The sequence below is a fragment of the Rhinoderma darwinii genome, chromosome 12 (genome assembly GCF_050947455.1).
Source record: "Rhinoderma darwinii isolate aRhiDar2 chromosome 12, aRhiDar2.hap1, whole genome shotgun sequence".
NCBI classification, from domain to species: domain Eukaryota; kingdom Metazoa; phylum Chordata; class Amphibia; order Anura; family Rhinodermatidae; genus Rhinoderma; species Rhinoderma darwinii.
Window position 1 is genome coordinate 81537726 of NC_134698.1, and position 19114 is coordinate 81556839.

The 19114-nt window shown below is 45.5% G+C and overlaps 1 protein-coding gene across 3 annotated transcripts in view; it reads left to right on the forward strand.

Moving 5' to 3' along the window:
- Positions 1-6735: 6735 nt before the first annotated feature.
- Positions 6736-19114, forward strand: part of SYNE3 (spectrin repeat containing nuclear envelope family member 3) — an 80059-nt gene continuing 67680 nt past the window's right edge. For all 3 annotated transcript variants that reach the window (XM_075844293.1, XM_075844294.1, XM_075844295.1), the window contains exon 1: positions 6736-6800. The gene's annotated coding sequence lies outside the window, so the exon portion shown is untranslated. The remainder of the gene's footprint in view (positions 6801-19114) is intronic.

The window sequence follows — 19114 nt, forward strand, 5'->3', positions numbered from 1 at the left end:
AAGCAGCTCAACTAAAAACAAGGATGACTCGGAAACAGCGCCACTCTTCTACATGGGCTGTGTTGAGTATTGCAGCTTTGCCCTATTGACTTGAATATCAGACATGCAGAATAATTGCACTATTTCGGATGGGATCTGAAACGACTACCTAAAGGGGTCGTCCAGTTTAGAAAACCCATGTCCATGCACCTTATTAGGGAATTCTAGGTTAATAGAGGGGGGTTTTCTGTTCAGGATCCTCATCTCTTGGTCAGAGTGGAGAGCGGTTACATAGAACGTCTCTCTCTGGGGGACCTGCTCTGTCCTGTATTACACAGACAACACATTGATATGTATGGACACTGTGTAATACGTCACTTCTCCTGTGGTGGCGCTGCAGGGAAACTAAACACTTATTGCCAGATTTCCCTACTGATTACAGCTGATTGCTCGGGGTCCCAACAGACTGATTGCTGGCTGTTTCCCTTTCAGGAAACTATCAAGTTCAGCAGGATGGACCCCCCCCCCCCCTCTCTCTCACACGTATAAAAACTACAAGCCATAGCCGCTATACAACAGGGGATCTGCGCCCCTACTTTATGGTCTTATGCTCATGACTTGGTGCTTTAAAGTGACACTACATGGGTTATTCTATTGTTCTCCGTCATCTGCCATTTCAGGTTGTGAAGGGCTGAGTGCCCCCATGATATTTACTTTGTCACGTATCTTCAGTGTTGAGATCCTCCAGATACAATTATATCTGCGACTGACGTCCGTTTTGCGGATTTTAGGTTTAGAGCCCAATATATGGCCCCTTCTTTTTTTTTTCATAGAATCCAATTTTCAAATTTTGTGTTTCTTTATTTTTTCCTCCATGCATTAAACCTTAGTCTGCTATAGTTGTTCGGTCTTTGCAGTTTTATACCTCAAGCACTAGGTGGCGCTCTGTGAATACTGTAAAAGCGTTCTCTCCACTTTAAAAAGGTAAATACAAGTCTGATGCCCTGGAGGTGTCACTGGCCGTCATACTAATTATGTAACGTCAGTTGTGGAGTTTTATAGACCTATTAATGACGATACAGCATCTGGTCATGACCTTAATTCACGAAGAGTCAGAGCTTAGTCTACAGGGGATAACGACAGGCTAGCTGGAACATTTAGAACAACATGTTCTTTGAGTGATACATGGTCACAAACTATCAGGACAGGAGAGTGATTGGTGCTGCTTATGAATATAGCTTAGGGAATTGTCTAGACTGGATACAATAGTAGCAAACCCACAGCTGTGAGCAGCACTAAATTTTCAGCCTAAACAAGAATGTTCTTCTTCTCTGACAGCAAGCATTTATCTTGAAAATGGTGAGAAATGTGAACACCGAGGGTGCAGAACTTTTAACAATGATGCTTTTTAACCGGGAACCCTATAAATGAGCTCTATATGGGACGAGTCGCATTAGGGGTACAGATGCAGAATTAAGTGTCATGGTGCGGGGGGGTCGTCTGTCACTATCACACACAGATGTCACTCATCACTTTCACCCTCTGATTGTTCGGAGCCGGATCGCATGTTCAGTGCGAGGATCGTGGTTTTATGGCAGCTGCACTTTAGTCGTGATCACAGGGGGGACGATTGTGCAGAATTTCAGGATTGTTTCAATATCCCCAGTAAAGAGAAGTTATTCCGGGAAAGCGGAGTGTTTGCAAACACGGCTGCCGTTAGTTCCCCCACCAGCAGATTGCAGGCTCATTTTTGCGCCCATATTATGACTGCGAATCCTGACTGGGTCTAATGCCCTGAACTACCAGCATCATTGATCTCTATTGGATCTGGACCATTAGATTTGCGCCCACAATATGGACACTAAAATGCGGCCTGAAATGGGTATTCCCATCATAGACATTTACGGCATATTCTGGGGGGACTTTTTTTGTTTTTTTCCATCCGCTGATCACAACTCATGCTCTGAATTATCAGTGTCTTATATTTCTGCAGATACCTGCACCTAATTCTCATGTGGTTTTCCAATCGCAGAATGTGTTGGTATATCAGATTGATGGGGTCCGACTCACAGGGCAGCGTGGCAGGGAGCTGCAGCACAGACCCACTCACTTAAATGGAGATGTGATGCAGTTCCTTGTCTTATCAGACTCCTGCTACTGTTCTGTAAATCCTGACCCGTGCTTAAAATCCCTTTTCCACTGGCCAATTATCAGGCAAACGCTCGCTCATAGAACGCACGTTCCCGATCATTGCCCTGCGTAAGCGGGGCAGCGATCAACAGATGAACGAGCCAACACTGGATCATCTGCTGATCGTATCGTTTTGAAAAGTGAAATATTATCGTTGTCGGCGGCTCATCTTGGTGTGTAAACCGGAGACGCGCTGCCGACATGATGATAATGTATGGGGAGTAACGACCGCTCGTCCCCATCCATAGCTCCGTGTGACAGGAGCAAATGAGCGCCGATCAACGAGCTGTCTGGTTGATCGGCACTCGTTTACGTGGGACGGGTCATGGCAGGACCTTCACACTGCAGCTCCGCTTGTTCAGATTGGCTGCTATGTATATTCTCAGCTGGAAGTCCGTGCATGAAGATCTTTTTTTCCATTACAGCAAGAATAGAACGATTCTAAACTACAAGTTACTAAACCCCCAGTGAAAAAAAGATTGCGGTAACGGCTGCACGTATACGGAGGGGAGGAGCCTCCGTAAGGGGGAGGAGTGTTATTAGCGATAGAACTAAATGCTGCTTGTGCAGGTTTTAATCATGAACTTCCCAATAAATATATTTTATTTCTAAATTACGTCTATGTATTCATCTTTATTCTGGGATTCACGGTCATGGTGACATTGCGTCCTTAAATTACGATTCGTTGTCCCGGAGTCAGTTGATGTGGATGTTCCAATATTCCTTCCATATATTTCAGATAGTTGAGCGCAGTCACGTGATTATCTGTCCTGTTGCTTTAACAAAACCAGAATAAGACTCGAGTCTCTTGTATATGGCGCGGGCTGGAGATACACGTAACAGGTGCGTTCGGTGCACGTCTGTACCATGGTAATGCCTGGCAGCCATTGAAGGGTTAAAAGAGAACGCTATATAAAGTGTCTTGTATTACAGCAGGTCTAATCTGAGCGCTGTCTATGGCTTGTGTTTATTGCTATGTTATTTATAGGGGCAACCACTTAAAGGGCAAAATGTGCTGGATGTCACCAATGGGGGCAACACAAATAAGTAGGACCCAGTGATAATGGCAGAGGCGTAGCTTGAACCACCTGAACCTAAAGCAAAATCTACCCGGACTGCAAGTTGTCCTGTGCCATCTATAGTTCTCCTGTCTTATGTAATCGAGCAGCTTCTCTGGCGCCCAGACCTGTGACTGCACCCTCTATGCCCCAGCACTGGGGTTATTCGCTTATATATGACCCCTTCACCACCAGTTGGATTTTTCAAAACTCAGGATCTTGGACACCACCCTACCTCAGAGGGCAGGCATGCTATATAGGCAGAAGTATTGGGACACACCCCTCAAGCATTGAATGCCGGTGTTCCCTTCAATCCCATTACCACAGGTGTATAAAATCCAGCACCTCGCCATGCAGTCGCCTCTAGAAACATTAGTAATAGAATGTCATTATTAAGAGGTCCCTGAATTACAGCGCGGTCCTGTAATAGGACGCCACCATTGTAACGAGTGGGTCCCGGACATTTCTTCTCTCCTAGATATTCCACCATCAACTGTGAGTGGAATTACTGCAAAGCGAATGGAACCGCAGCAACTCGGCCACGAAGTGGAGACCATGTAAAGTTACAGAGCGGGAGCGCATAATGCAGAAAAGTGGCCAACGCTCTGCTGACTCCATAACTGCAAAGTATAAACCTCCTCTGATATTAACATCTGCACAAAAACTGTGCCCGGAAGCTTCATGGCATGGGGGTCGGGCAGCTGCATGCCAGCCTTGCATCACCAAGCACAATGCCAAGTGTCAAATGGAGGGGTGTAAAGCCGACGCCACTGGGGGAAAAGTGTTCTGTTTAGTGACTCTTCTCTATCTGGCGTCTGATGATTATTCCTCGGTTTGGTGAATACCAGAACTTTACCCGTCTTACCGCATTGTGCACGGATTGGTGGAGGAGGGGGGGATAATGCTATGGGGGTGTTTTTCAGGGGTCGGTCTCTTAGTTGCAGTGAAGGGAAATCCTAATTCTTCAGCATACGAGACCTTTCGGACAATTGTAGCTTCCAACTTTGTGGGAACCGTTTGGGGTTTGACCTTTTCTATTCCTCATGACCGCCGCGGTGCACAAGGTCCAAAAAGACATGGTTGGTTGGCTGGCAGAATTTGAGGTGGAAGATCTTGATGGGCCGCACAGAGTCCTGACCTCAACCCCATCCAATGCCATTGGGATGAACTAGAACTGAAATTTATGAGCCAGGCCCCCTCCCCCAACATCAGTGTCTGACCTCACAAATTTGCAAAAATTCCCACAGACCCCAAAATCGAGTGGAAGATTTATTTTTTTAATGTAAAGGGGAACCAACTCCATTTTAATGTCTATGGATTTATAATGGGACGTCCTAAAAGCTCTTGTAGGTGAAATGTGGGGGTGTCCCAATACTTTAGACAATGTATATGGAAATACGCTGTATGTACAGCTGTTAATTTCATACTGGAGCAGGTCCGGTCTCCCAGCTAATTTTGCCGGGGGAGCATCAGCAAGACTTTTTGCCAGTCGCTGCAGTAGAAACCGGAGGCGTAGCTTAAAGCTTCTGGGCCCCAGTGCAAAGCCTGTAATGGGGCCCCACCAACCATGTGCCATTTATAGTACTCCTATTTTATTATCAGGTAGAGGGTCCTTTGGGCCCCCTCAGGCACAAGGCCCCTTGTGCGATTGCTACCTCTGCACCCCCTATAGCTACGCCCCTGGTAGAAATGTAATATTACATGGAGGCTATTCAGAGGAATTACATAATACATGAACAGTTCAGGAACATGAGAGCGGCTCTCCATTCTGGCTCATGGAGGGTCCATAATAGGGAAAAATACATGGGTTGATTTATGGGGGACAACCCCTACAATAAATGTAGGACGTGCCCCTCGCCTCGCCAATGCTGGAATCCCTGACTTTAGGCCTCATGCACACTACCGTATTTTTGTCCACCCGTAAATACGGGTCCTTGGTCACACGTATTCGACCCGTATTGCACCAGTATTTACGGGCACGTTTTTGGCTGCAAAATTGCACTGCACTGCACTAATCGGCAGCCCCTTCTCTCTATCAGTGCAGGATAGAGAGAAGGGACAGCCCTTTAAGTAATAAAAGTAAAAGAAATTCATACTTACCCGGCCGTTGTCTTGGTGACGTGTCCCTCTCCTGACATCCAGTCCGACCTCCCTGGATGACGCAGCAGTCCATGTGACCGCTGCAGCCTGTGATTGGCTGCAGTGGTCACATGGGCTGTGACGTCATCCCAGGAGGCCGGACTGTAGGAAGAAGCAGGGAGTTCTGGGTAAGTATGAACGTCCTCCTTTTTTTTTTTTACAGCTTTTATCTATATTCTGATCGACAGCCACTGTCCAGGGTGCTGAAACAGTTACTGCCGATCGTTTAACTCTTTCAGCACCCTGGACAGTGACTATTTACTGAGGTCACCTAGCAACGCTCCCGTAATTACGGGTGCACCATAGACTTCTATGGGCTGCCCGTGCCGTAATTACGGCCTGAAATAGGACATGGTCTATCTTTTTCAACGGCATCGGCTCCTTCCCGTTAGCATACGGGGATGTACCCGTGGCCAATAGAAGTCTATGGGCCCGTAATCATGGGAGTTTTTACGGTCGTGTGCATTGTGCCTAAATGTGGAGTGAGATTTTTTTTTTTTTGGTACAGCTCAACAATTGCACGGACCGTGCCCATAATTACGAGCACTGCTGGCCGCGGACAGCCGGACATTTTTACGAGCCGTACTCCCATTATAAAGTATAGAATCAGGGTCCGTAAAATGAAAACAGGACGTCCTATTTGTTTCAGCAGGTTTCTACGACATGGACACCCTCCCGTAGACATACAGGAAGGTGTCCGTCGGCCATCGAAATGAATGGGCCTGTAATTACAGACAGACCATAATTGCTGGCAATTTTACGGTCGTGTATAGGATCGGTTTATATTTATATAGGTGTGCATATATATTTATGAAGCTGCAGCGACCTATTTCCAACCACACTAAAAATGTCTTCCTTTTGTCTAACAAAATCAATTAGAACGGTCTCCATTTAAACAGATATTCCACTTTTTTATGTAAATAAATTATAATCATTGTATAATGAGGAGTTCTGCAACTTTGTAATATACTTTTATTTTAATGTCACGTCTTTTTCAAGATCTCTGCTTGCTTTTTTTTTTTTTTTTTATATGGCCATTTTTGTTTAGATTGGGCCCGGCTCACACAGCTGAGTGTTTGTTACATTATCGTTTTGAGCTAAATAACAGCAGTAGCTGCACAGTTCTGGGAGAATCGCAGGTCACTTCTGTAGAGGAAGATTGAGTGCCCCAAAAAATAAAGACCCAGCCAATCATCGTCATCATCATCATCGTCATCAATGCCCCAAATCCTCTGCACGACTTTACAAAACAGACAGATGTTGTTAAATACAGAATACAGTAAGAATGATACATAGTAGCGCTAATACTGCACCACGTGACCCCTACTGCTGCCCTTATATGGCAGTCTCCGCCTCCGGTCCGCGCTCAGTGTCAGGAGGACGGGAGGTTCCTGTCTGCGCCGCAAATCCGGTCCCCGTGCACCGAACCTCCAGGTATGTGGCCCCCGGGAGCCCCGGTATCAGAGGTGACTGGGGAGGGGGTGCTGCTGGCAGAGACTGGTATCAGACTGGCACTGGAGTGGGATCTACGGGCTGGAGGACAAGATATTGAGGGTGCACTGCGGACTGGGGTGATCTACGGGGTCCACTGGAATTGGAGGACTGTTTGTGGGGTGCAGTGTTTCTGTAGTACTGACTTTTTATGGGATGGACTGGGGCAATACTACTTGATATTTGGCGGTGTATGGACTGTACTGTGTGTAGTATTAGATGTAATGACTGTAATCTAGAGTGTATACTGGGACAGTACTGGGGGTTATATGAGGTTTACTGGGGTAGTTTGTGTAGTATTCGATGTTTAAACTGTAAGAGTATACTAGTAAAGTACTGGGGATATATGGGGTGTTCTGGGGTACTGTATAGTATTAGATGTAATGACTAATATAGAGTATACTGATACAGTACTAGGGATATATGGGGTGTACTGGGGTACTGTATAGTATTAGATGTAATGACTGTAATATAGCGTATACTGATACAGTACTAGGGGTATATGGGTGTAGTAGTATTGTATAAGCTGTAATATAGAGTGTACTGGGGATATGCAGGGTGATGTATGGGCTGTAGTGCCTAACACTGGATATTGTACAGTACTGGGGCTACAGGATGGATATATGGGTTGTACAGGGGCTGAAGTACTGTATATAATATATGGTGGTGTAGTGTGGGTTGTACTGTCACTTTATTACTGAATATACATGGGGTGACCAATGGGGTGTACTTGGGCTACAGTATGGTATAGTATGTGTAGGGTATATGTGGTGGCCTAGAGCTGTAGTGCATGTGTATTTGGCCGTGCTGGGCTGTAGTACAGGATATATTATGGGTGTAAATCTGCTGCAGAACCTCTTCATCCAACTGAAGCTCATACTAATGAGTAACATCTACCTGACACCAGTGTTAATATTTCACTGCACCTTACTAATATTTAATTGTCTCGTTCAAGGTCATGTAAGTTCACTGGTGGTGGGGGGAGTAAAAGTTCACTGGTGTGGGGGGGTCACTAAGTTCAGTGTTTGAAGTTGTGTGTACTTGTTGCTGCAGCGGTATTTTGTGTCTTTTTGGTGGCGCGCAGGAATCCAGCTGTCTTCTCACACCCCCTCCACTTTAAATAGGGAGGGGGGGGGTATGCCATGAGCAAAACAGACGGCATTCCCGAGTGTCCTGTCTACTGGGAGTTGTGCTCCTGTTTGTTGTGAGTTGTGGAGAGAGCCCACAAGTGGCGATCCAAATTCACACAATATCTGTGCAATTTAATCCAATGCAATCCTATAACGGATGTAGTCAGTCAGTATCTCTTCCATCTTGGCAAGACATGCTGGGACTTGTAGTTCCACAGGTGAAAATGTTGCCAGTCTTGATGAACTACATCCCATGAAATGCACTAAGGGTTTCAATTTGCTGCAATTTTTTGATTTTACTGGAAAAGTTTGGAAAAAAAAGTTTGGTAAATAAGACTTGAGTCACATGATCCACTGTGATCGGCATGAGCCACCTTATCGATCCACGATCCGTCTGCCCTTGGGATACGCTGAGTGCGCTGGAGCTTTGGCTTTTGGAGAGTTTTTATTATATTCTATAGGGTAGTGGCGGATCAATCTGCTCATTCTCCGAAGCGGTTATTTTCGCTCCATAGACATAACGTAAATGGCGGGAGCGCGCTGCTCGATGCACCTAGAAATCTGCGACTTTTTAGGGGGTTTCCTACTGATTTCTATAAAGATCTGGACTGAAGATTATTGTTACTTTTAACTCCAGGCGGCGGTCACTATAAGCAGCCGCCATTGTGTCCTGTCCTTATAGGTCACCTCAAGATTATGTATAAAAACCCCTGTGGATGTGATTTTTACCAGATGATGGGCCAGTACCCTTCAGTGTCCATTGTGGTGGGGGCACCGGCTCTAGGAGGCCAAAATGCAGGGCCCATTGTTCTGCAGCAGCTGAGGGACTTGTCGTAGAACATCAGGTCTCCAGTGCAGGAAGTATTGGGGGGGTCCAGCCTGCAGTTTGGAGGAGTGAGACCACTTACTACGTACGTCACGTGGATCGAATAGGGTCTATAGAGTACTTTGAAGGAACTGTCCCAATGACAGGCACTCTAGATCCAGTGGGGCCCCGAACCCTCAGGGCCCCTGAACAGGCTGTTTTCTTAGTACGTCTGCAACTATTTTAGGCCATGGCTGGATCGGCACTGGTGCTTCATGAGGCGATCGTGTTAAAACCTGGCGTCCTATCCTGTGACAGTCCAAAACATTCGAGGGGAAAAACAAAATGTCAAGATACTTTGCTTTTACATTTTGTCTTATTACTTCAGTCACACCCAAAGCTGTGTTCACAATTTTGCTGGTTTCCTCTAATCATCGAGAATTGCTTAGTGGGAGCTCGGCCAGTTACACAGTTAGAGCGGAGATGTCGGGTCACATGTCTGACAGCAAAGTCCGTGTAAACCGCTGCCTGTTTCCAAGGGCAACCAGTCGAATTTTGTAAGCTGCTCTAAATTGGAATGCAATAACAAATGCAAGAAAGTATTTGCAGAGTTAATGAATGTTTTATGTATTCGTTACCTGCGTCTGAAGTAGATGCCATGTTCTGCGTCCGCTGGACATCCCGGCACACCAGATGTGACCGTAATAAAGGGTCATTTCTTTTAACGATCGCCCTTAATTGAATCTTTTTACATAGATACTGATTGTACGTCATGAGGCAATAATCTCATAAGTCACCGGTTCGGCTGATTTTTGTTTATTTTGCATTTGCTCCCCTCCCCCCCCTCTTCTGCATAATTATAGGATAAGACGCTCTGTTCATCTTTACTGCATATTAATTGCTACAGAAGCCCAAAAAAATACGAAAAGAGGGAACACGAGTTCCCAGAAACAAAGATCTTTTCATCTCCCGCTACGAATGACGCCTTGGACTGAACCACTGAGATTACTGAGGGGGGAATCCCACGTCTACATATAAGTAACGGTAAAGGATGTTCCTCAACCAGAAATGTTACATACTTTAACCCTTTTGGATGCCAAGTAGTGGTGCCCGGGGCGGCTGGGTCCCAGCGATGTCCTATGTAGATGACAGCGGCCGCCATAGATGAGGTGTGTCGCCTGCGGGGGAGGACGTTGTGAAGAGACAAGAAAATGTGACGGGTGACAAGTCTGATAGATTTACATCCGATGAGCGGCGGGTCCGGAACGGAGGCAGACAAGTGAGAAGAACAATAACCCCGTATCACCCCTGGCGATGGTGACCATCTTATGTTAAAGGGACAATAACCCTCTGGTTGCGTTTCTGTTGCGCTTTTGTTACATTTTTTAACTGTTGGGGACAAAAACGCATGGAAAAAAACAAAAAAAAAAGTGTTTCGGCTGTAAAGCCTAAGACTAGAAAATTTGAAACCAGATTAAAGCTGAAACACTTTGTAAGACGCATGCAGGTTTTTTTTCCATGCTTTTTTTTTGTCCCCAAGAGTTTAAAAATGCAACATGTGAACTCAACCTAAAAGTCTGATCTCCATTTGCTGTGCAGGTGAAAACAATTTAATGCTCCCTGTTATCAGCCATTTCAGGCTCGAGAGAGGCCGACAGTTGGACAGGTTATTACAATCTATTGTTCCCTGTTATCTGCCATTGTAGGTTGGGGAGAGGATGATTGTATTCACCTGTCCTACAATCTATTGTTCCCTGTTATCAGCCGTTGTAAGATGGGGAGAGGCTGACTGTAGGACAGGTGAATACAGTCTATTGTTCCCTGTTATCAGCCATTGTAGGGTGGGGAGCAGCTGACTGTAGAACCTCTATCACTACTTTGTCACATATCTCTAGTACCGATAGCCCCCGGCGACCTTTACATCATATATGTGACTGATCTCCGCCGCTGCTCTCCTATAACACTCCGGAACTATTATAAGTTACCGGCCGTGAGAATGTGCGCTGAGATTGGACGGATCTGCCTTTCTGGGCTATATGTTGTGTCTGGGGCTGAGCTTGGGATGAGCTTTATGGATGTGCCGCTGCGTCTGATACTACAGTGAATGGCGATCTAGCGGGCACCGTCGCCCCTATGGACCCACCAAGACTACACATCGATGGCCCATCCTGAATATGACCCTAATATTATGGAATAGGATCAGTATCCCGATATATTGTGTATATATTACCGTATACGTTATCGAGATCCTGGTCTGTAGTTACGGAGTCGCTAAAGATTTCCGTCTGTTCCATTATATAAACGGCACCGAGCTGTGTCATAGCGGTCAGCGTTACGCCTTTGTCTGTCTTGATTGCAGGTGTATTAATAATTAATTGTGTATTTAATTAGTCATGTAGGCAGCAGCTGTCACCCCTCACATCCCGTCACAACATAGCGGGCGCCGTCTGAGCCGCGTTCACAAGACTAGTCACATAATTACAGCGTGCAAACAATGGATGGGATATGATCATCTATTCACTGCTCAACTGCTGTTGGGAATTAAATAACTTTCCAGAGACTCTGGGTCACTTATAAAGCTGGTCGCACACGGACCGGTTTTAAAGGAACAGTAAACTAAGCAAATACGGGGGGGAAAAATCCTCCTACTCTCCTTCTGATCCTGTCCTGTCTCAAATATGTGAGAGAGAATTCTTTGTATCCTAAGAGATCAGCCTCCTCCTTCCCAGACCTGTGTTTGGCTGTAAGGCAACTGGCTGCAGCAGGAGCACCCCCCCCCCTCACTGTTCTGCCTGCTTTAGGAGATTAAGCCCCACTCTCTTAGTAAAGTCAGATGGATATGGGAGGGATCAGGAGATAATGAACATCTGAAGAAACCATATCGCACACGAGTTGGAAAATCTCCGCTATAACCGATTTCTTTTCCTGTGAAACCTCTTTTTGTAAGATATCTCTAGAGGCGCTATTACACGGGCCAATGATCAGGCAAATAAACGTTCATATGAGCGCTCGTTCCCGATCATTGCCTTGGGTAAACAGGGCAACGATCAGCCAATGAACAAGCGTTTTCTCATTTATCAGCTAGTTTGAGGCCAATAAAATGGTCGCTAGACGGGCGCACGTCTCCCTGTATAAACCATCTGCTGCCGACATGATAGAAATGTATGAGGACGAACGATTGTAGTAAGGTTAGGTTCACATCTCGTCTTTTGCTTCCGTCGAAGGTATACCTCTGACGTATAGCGTACAGATCCATCCGTCGCACATAGGCTCCCATGTGAGAAAAAAAACTATATACCACACAGTATACGTTGTTTTTTTTGGGCAGGATCCATCAGGATGGAAGAGCGTAGTTTAAAAATAAGCTATACTAGCCCAACGCAGACTAAAAAGACACACTTTCGGTCTCCTCCGGACTAAAGGAGCCCTATAGACACGTTTAGCGTATACGTAGGGAGCTTTCCCAACATTCACGCTAAACGTAGGGCGAGATGTGAACAGGGCCTAACCCGTCCCATTACGTTACCGATCCTGGCACCTTGTGAAGCTCTGGTTACACGGCTCAACGTGTGCTGGGAATGTCACCACTGATCGACGAGACCGCTCCTTGATCGGCGCTCGTTTGATCCTTTCACTCGCAGCAATGATTGGTTCTGTATGGGGCTGGGTTACTACGATCACTCGTCCCCATACATTTCCATAATGTCGGCGGCGCGTCTCCCTGTTTACACACTACCGTTGTATCGGATGCGTAAACAAGTTGCTAAACGTGTGTTTGGTCGTTCGTCGGCTGGTCGTTGTCCGGTTTACAGAGGAACTAACGAGTGCTGATTGGCACCCGTTTTCACACCCCATATCGGGCCGTGTAGAAGGACCTTGAGAAGCAGAAGGTTTGTCCCTTGCACTTTTATACCTGGTCCACACGCAGCGGATTTGAGGTGTTTATTTTGCACTGCAAATCCGCAGAAATTACAGAACAAGACAAGTGGATGGGATTTTCACCACCCGAGTCCCATGTAGCAGAAAAAATGTGCATGAAAATCCGAGCAAGCTGCAGATTTTCACAATGGATTTCACTCTTTGCAATGCATCCGTGCTGAATCCGCAACAAAATCTGCATGTAACGCATGCAGATCTGACACGGGAAATTGCAGCAGCGTATATTTCAAGATGTAGCCTTAGGCCACACGTGACGGATATTTTACGCTGCTTTTTTTTCACCCCGTTGCGGGTTTCATCCTAAGCACCGCAAAGAATGATGCCCTCTGAAAAATGTGCAACAGAATTGCCCCCCCCCCCCCCAATACTTGTGAAAACCCCATCCACATGTATTCTATTGTAAACTGGTGCGGAATCTGCATTGCAAACTGTGTGGCGTCTGAACGTGGCCTGGTTTCTAGTCAGATCTGTTCACATTTGCCCCTTTTTTTTTTTTTTTTTAATTTGTGACTTGTCCTGTTTCGTTAATATTATGTACTGTCCCTTTAACATGATCACAAGCGGGCGAGCTGGCAGACGGTGATGTTTTTGTCTGGGGCTGTGACTGTTCTCATTTTAATGTGGGTTATTGTGGGAGGTTTGGTATTTCATCTGCTGTTTAAGCTCTTCTATGATGCCCAGAATGCCACAGGAACTCCCAGACCGCTGGCGAGGATATGTTGGCTGCATTAAATTGAATTCGAAAAAAACAAAAACAATTTTTTCTTAATTACTAATTGAGTATTTTTCGTTTGGAAAACCTGGACAAATCTGACCAGCTTAAAGTAAAAAAAAAAAATTGCTCATGACATATTTTTGCAGTAAATTTTCTTAGTCCATTCCACAACATTTTATTTATTTATTTATTTATTTATTTATTTATTTTTATATATATATATATATATATAATTTTTTTGTGTCCAATATTTGTCCCTTTACGAGGGACGTGCCTGAAATTCTTGCTCACATTCATGTGTAATGTGTTTGTTTTCATAAAGGAGCAATTATATTTCTCCATCTTGTTCTTCAACATTTTTTTGGATCCCACCTCCCCGTCCCTTCCCTTCTTCTCTACCCTCATTTTGCAATTTACATTCACGTTATTCAAGCAGAGAAAAAATATATAAACTAATTTTCCTGGAGAAGAATGAAGGCGAGATGTGTAATCCCCGGAGGGCAGGACTGCAGTGTACACGGGTGCGGGGTAAAAGGGCCGACGGTCCTGGATTTGCATGTGAATAGTACGGATTTATTGTACTTTGCACATTCATGGGGGTGGGGTCTGCAGGGACGAGTAATACATAATCATTCAATATTTTATTAAATTTTTTTTACACTACGGTATATTAAAAAATAAAAATAAAAAAAAATGTTTCCAGTGTTCTGGATCTCTTTAATGTGGGGGACCCTGTCGCTGGTATAGCCCCCATTACCCTCGTTGGCTCTGTTCGTCCCTGGCCTGTAAGCTGAATGGACGCATGCTGCTCCACCTGCGTCACCCTCCTGTGCCTCTATTTTCAGGTCTGGCATTCTTTGCTGATATTCTGATGTTTACAGCTCCCATGACAATAAATGTTACTCTGCTTCAGTCAAACTTAAAAATATCACAGGAAGTGGTCGGGTTCGTCGGAAGCTACAAAGTCTCCAGCGCACGCTGCGTTACATGTGATGTGTGTGGCCTGCAGATCAATATAAAAGCATCAACCGTGATCGAACGTGACCCCGGTAGATTGGGCAAATTATCATCATATCAATGAGGAACTTATGAGAGCGGTCTGGAGGAGACATGTCATGTGATTGCCGGCTATAGAGTGCTGTTAGTATCATGTGACTTGTCATGTGATCGCTGAGATTAGAGTGCTGTGCAGTTGGAGTTGTCATGTGATTGCCGGCTATAGAGTGCTGTTAGTATCATGTGATTGCCGGCTATAGAGTGCTGTTTGTATCATGTGATTGCCGGCTATAGAGTGCTGTTAGAATCATGTAACTTGTCATGTGAGTGCTGTTAGTATCATGTGACTTGTCATGTGATTGCCGGCTATAGAGTGCTGTTCGTATCATGTGATTGCCGGCTATAGAGTGCTGTTAGAATCATGTAACTTGTCATGTGAGTGCTGTTAGTATCATGTGACTTGTCATGTGATTGCCGGCTATAGAGTGCTGTTCGTATCATGTGATTGCCGGCTATAGAGTGCTGTTAGAATCATGTAACTTGTCATGTGTTTGCTGTTAGTATCATGTGACTTGTCATGTGATCGCTGAGATTGGAGTGCTGTGCAGTTGGAGTTGTCATGTGATCACTGGCTTTGCAGTAAGTAGATGGATTGCAGTTTTTCTTCGCTTGATGGGGTCTTCTGTCCATATTTTGTTGCATGCTGGGTAATTCTTTTTCAACTATCACTCTTGTGATGAGGGGCATTTTGGGGCTATGGTAGCAGGTAAATTTGTGAAGGCCGGCACGGGTTTGATTTGTATTGACCCTTCTGATCTTCTTGACAGTTAATTAGCGCTGTGAGATGAATATTATCATTGATTGCTCCTCGTTACGTGCCCCGCGCTGTCAATCACTGCTGTCCAGCCGGGTGTTTGCACCTTCTCATACACTTATATGTGGCGTCTGCTCTGTCCCCGGGTTATTAGTGTGATGACTCTTGGCGGTTATTCTGAGGCTCGGTTGTGGATGATGATTTATGAGAAGGATAAACATCACAGACAACGTGACGTGAAGATCTGCACATTCTCTCATACATGAATGTAAAGTCTGATCTTCCTGTCACATGTCAAACTCTGTTTAAAGGGATTATCAAGTTTAGAGTTTCAATTACCATACACCCTATTAGGGAATTCTGGGGTAATAGAGGGGGGGGGGTCTCATCCTTGGTGAGAGTGCAGAGCGGTTACATGGAGCATCTCTCTCTGGAGGACCAGTCTGGACCTGTATTACACAGACAACAAACACATTGATATGAATAGACACTGTGTAATACTTAATTTCTCCTGTGGTGGCGCTGCAGAGAAAACTGAACACTTAGGGGGGATTCACACGAGCGTGTATTCGGTCCGTGCGGGCCGCGTGGTTTTCACGCGGCACGCATGGACCAATACAAGTCTATGGGGCAGTACAGACAGTCCGTGCTTTTTGCGCAGCGTTTGTCTGCTGCGCAAAAAGCGCGACAGGTTCAATAACTCTGCGTATTTCGCGCATCACGCACCCATTGAAGTCAATGGGTGCGTGAAAATCACGCGCACCACACGGAAGCACTTCCGTGGGACGAGCGTGATTCGCGCAACAGCAGTGAAAAGGATGAATGAAAACAGAAAAGCACCACGTGCTTTTCTGTTTCCAAGCATCCAAACGGAGTGTCTTTGCGAGGAGCGAACCCCGACAACCGAGGCAAACTTCACCGGGTTCGGCCAAACTCGTTTTGGCCGAACCCGGCAAAAAAATTTCCGGTCCGCGACGTCGGGAGAGATTCACTGTGCATGGTGCTGAAAGAGTTAAACTGTTTCAGCACCATGGACAGTGACTTGCGATCCCAAAATACATGAACCTGTAAAAAAACCGAAGTTCTAACTTACCGATTTACTCCTGTCTCCTTCCTGCAGTCCGACCTCCCGGGATGACACTTCAGTTCAAGTGACAGCTCCAGCCAATCACAGGCCAAGCACAGGCTGCAGCCAATCACAGGCTGCAGCGGTCACTTGGACTGCCGCGTCATCCAGGGAGGTGGGGCCCGATGTCAAGAGAGGCGCGTCACCAAGGACGCGTCACCAAGGACGCGTCACCAAGGCAACGGCCGGGAAGTTCTCGGTAAGTAGGAACTTTATCTTTTTTTTTTTACAGGTTTTTCGCTGTTGTGTTCGGCATTCACTGTCGAGGGTGCTGAAAGAGTTAGCTCTTTCAGCACCTTGGACAGTGACGGGCGTCGACAAGCCTCATCTCTATGATGCCGGCTGCGCGAAAATCACGCAGCCGCGCATCAGACACGCATGACACACGCAGCTGTCAAATGGTTTTTGCGCTCGCAAAACGCCGCGTTGTTTGCGCGCGCAAAAACGCAACGCTCGTGTGAATCTCCCCTTACTGCCAGGTTTCCCAACAGATTACAGCTGATCGCCGGGGGTCCCAGCAGGAGGAAACCTTTTGATCAGCTTCTTGTCAGGGAACCTTCTAACAGGTAGATTGTCCAAAGTGGGAGAACCCTTTAAGGAGCCCCACTTGTCACCTTTTTATTATATCGTCCTTAAAGGGGTAATTTATGTACACAGTGACACCTCCAGCAGAATAGAGAGTGCAGCTCTGGAGTATAATACAGGATATAACTCAGGATCAGTACAGGATAAGTAATGTAATGTATGTACACAGTGACACCTCCAGCAGAATAGTGAGTACAGCTCTGGAGTATAATACAGGATGTAACTCAGGATCAGTACAGGATAAGTAATGTAATATATGTACACAGTGACACCTCCAGCAGAATAGTGAGTACAGCTCTGGAGTATAATACAGGATGTAACTCAGGATCAGTACAGGATAAGTAATGTAATATATGTACACAGTGACACCTCCAGCGGAATAGTGAGTGCAGCTCTGGAGTATAATACAGGATGTAACTCAGGATCAGTACAGGATAAGTAATGTAATGTACGTACACAGTGACTCCACCAGCAGAATAGTGAGTGCAGCTCTGGAGTATAATACAGGATATAACTCAGGATCAGTGCAGGATAAGTAATGTAATGTATGTACACAGTCACTCCACCAGCAGAATAGTGAGTGCAGCTCTGCAGTATAATACAGGATGTAACTCGGGATCAGTACAGGATAAGTAATGTAATGTATGTACACAGTGACTCCACCAGCAGAATAGTGAGTGCAGCTCGAGTATAATACAGGATGTAACTCAGGATCAGTACAGGATAAGTAATGTAATGTATGTACACAGTGACTCCACCAGCAGAATAGTGAGTGCAGCTCTGGAGTATAATACAGGATATAACTCAGGATCAGTACAGGATAAGTAATGTAATGTATGTACACAGTGACTCCACCAGCAGAATAGTGAGTGCAGCTCTGGAGTATAATACAGGATATAACTCAGGATCAGTACAGGATAAGTAATGTAATGTATGTACACAGTGACTCCACCAGCAGAACAGTGAGTGCAGCTCTGGAGTATAATATAGGATGTAACTCAGGATCAGTACAGGATCAGTAATGTAATGTATGTACACAGTGACTCCACCAGCAGAATAGTGAGTGCAGCTCTGGAGTATAATACAGGATGTAACTCCAGATCAGTACAGGATAAGTAATGTAATGTATGTACACAGTGACTCCAAAAGCAGAATAGTGAGTGCAGCTCTGGAGTATAATACAGGATGTAACTCAGGATCAGTACAGGATAAGTAATGTAATGTACACAGTGACTCCACCAGCAGAATAGTGAGTGCAGCTCTGGAGTATTAGGGCTTGTACACATGTGACAGAGTTTCTGCAGCAATTCCGTTGAAAGCAGCTGACTTTCCACTGTGGGAAAAATGCACCATTTCCTGCATTTTTTTTAACTGCAGAAAATGGTGCATATTTTGCGGCGTTTTTCTCAATGTTGGGGGATGGTGACTTCTCCTCTGAAAAACGCAGCAATTTAGTCCTTTTTCCGCAGCAGGAATTGACATGCAGCAGTCCGAAAGTGTATTCTGCTGCGGGTTTTTTTCGTCCACAATTCCAGATGGAAAAAACTCCGCTACGAGAATTCCGCTACGTGTGGACGATCCCTTATACAGGATGTAACTCCGGATCCGTACGATTGGCGAGCGCTCAGTTGCTGCTGTGTTGGAGAACTTTTCTGCATGTAGCAGGTGATGGTTCATGGAGAAAGTCCAGTGTACAAGTATTTCAGTTATGTATTGAAGTTAACACTCCGGTTGCATCCGTGGTTTATAACATGTGGCTTTCCAACTGTTGTGAACTCCAACCCCCAATATGCTCTGATTATTAACCCAGGGTGATAAAAACAAATCCATGTCTCATAGAATTATAGAGGGGTGGGAGTCCTGCAAACCAAAGTAGATGAGGGAAACACCTGTATCTGTTTTGCACTTGTTGAGTATCCTTTATGTATCTGTTGTGTAGATGTAATGTTAGTTCTGTATCTGTTTTTGTGTCTGTTGTGTATCAGAGATGCAGGCGTCGTCTTTCATGGATGGCACGCACGTCGTAAACTAGTCTCACAGGTCTGAGCTGTCTGGTCTCACCCACATCCTAGGAAAAGCCGCACTAATCCCCCTGATTATCATAAAACCCTAATGGATTCTGTCATAAGAAATGGCGCAGTTACCGG